The sequence below is a fragment of the Tamandua tetradactyla genome, chromosome 10, assembly GCF_023851605.1.
Source record: "Tamandua tetradactyla isolate mTamTet1 chromosome 10, mTamTet1.pri, whole genome shotgun sequence".
In the NCBI taxonomy this organism is placed as follows: Eukaryota; Metazoa; Chordata; class Mammalia; order Pilosa; family Myrmecophagidae; genus Tamandua; species Tamandua tetradactyla.
In genome coordinates, this window is record NC_135336.1 from 78,853,377 (window position 1) to 78,855,415 (window position 2,039).

The following is a 2,039-nucleotide window of genomic DNA, read 5'->3' on the forward strand; positions in this document are numbered from 1 at the left end:
GTGACTGATCAGTGGCACCTGGGAGCCAGCTGGAGCCAGGTGGTGATCAATGTCCTAATAAGCATCTGTCATAAGGCAGGCGCATTCCACTCCTGTGTGTCTTCAAGGACTTTTTATTTTTTATTATATTTATTTCAGTTCATATATAATAGAAGAAATGTATGAACCTACAGTTTGCTGTGCAATAGAACTTTAAGAGAATGCAGTGGTGATTATATTTGACTGTGGTTTGTGCGTGTGCGTGCACGCACTTTCTAAGGTGAAATGCATCTATCTATGCACAGACAGCCTTTTAATCACAACTTCAGTGAAGTTTATATGCATTTTATAGCTTCCTTGTTGGTATAAGGTTTTGATTTGAAAAGAATTATCTCTGAAGTGTGAACATAGAAGATCTGCTTGACCTTCTAAAGTTGAATGTTCATAATCATTGAGATTTAAGAAGGATTAGTGGTAAACACATGTGAAAATACTAGGAGTAAATATAACTTCATATTGACCAATACTAGGATATATTCTATAGATGTCATCATTTGGAATTAAGAATTAATGTTTGCCAGATCAAATTATGTCTTGTTTGAGTATAATTTATTAAAATGTTTATTTTGAATGTTTCTTTAAAATAAAACATATATTTAAAATGTAAAATAATAACAATAAAAATAATAATACAAACACCATGACAGAGAATTCCACTATGCCCCCATTCCCTCAGATACTCAGCTCAACAAATTTGAATATTTTGCCACTTTTGCCATATCATTCTATTTGTTACCTATCTATCTATTTATCTCTCTATCTACCTATATCTATCCTCCTTTGAACATTTGAGAGCAGTTTGCATATACCATACACCTCAAAAACACAATTCTTCCATGTATATTTCCTATAAGAAGCTATGGGGAGGTTGAAGCCACGTACCCCAGAAAAACAGATTCTTTTTTTTTTTTTTTTTTTTTAAAGGAAAGACAGAGAGAAGGAAGGAAGGAAGGAAGAAAGGGAAACATTTTTAAACATTTTCTTGTATTCTGTTTCTCCGTTTTTGTTACATGGGCTGGGGCCGGGAATCGAACCGAGGTCCTCCGGCATAGCAGGCAAGCACTTTGCCCGCTGAGCCACCGCGGCCCGCCCTGAAAAACAGATTCTTAAACTTAATCCAGTCCTATAGGTGTGAATTCTTTTAAATAGGACTTTTTGATGAGAATACTTCAGATGAGGTGCTGACCAGGATGGGTCTTAATCCTATTATTGAAAGCCTTATATGGAAGGTCACAGAAAGAATATTCAGAAGAAGCATCCAGAAGCTGAAAATCAATGAAACCAGAAGAAAAGGAGAGCCCAGGAGAGGCCGCCATGTGCACTGTCACATGATAAAGGAACCATCATCTATTTACTTTTGCTTTCTTTTTTTTTTCTCAATTGTGGAAACATATATACAACATAACTTTCCTGACTCAATCCCTCATAGGCATACCAGAGGAATTAATCACATTCACAATATTGCAGTAATTTCACCACAATCCATTGCACAATTTTCCTTTCACCCCAAAGAATAATCATACACTCATTTTGCACTAACTCCTCACTGTTCCTGCCCACCCCACCCAGGTAAACTGTGCTCTGCTTTCTCTCTCTGTGAGTCTGCATATTCTCTGATATTTTCCTTGTAGTTATCATGAGGCTTACCTTAAACATACCAGATCTATAAGAATCTCCTTTGCTTTGATATCAACTTAACCTGAATAGCATACCTAAACTATGTTCCTATACACCTCTCTCTCCCCACATTTGTGTAGTTCTTGTCATAAATTATATACTTATACACTATAAGTCCAAACCTAAATGAGCTTTTAAAAGCATCCATCCATGTATGTGTCTTTTTCTTTACCTACTCAAAATTTGAAACCATTCCCTTTTAAGAAATGTTGTGAGAACATGCACATTCACATAGCGCCTTAAAACTTAAATATGTAATTAGAATTTACTCTCACCTACCATGGGAAAAAAAAAAACATCTATGGGTGGGGCCAGGGATGGTT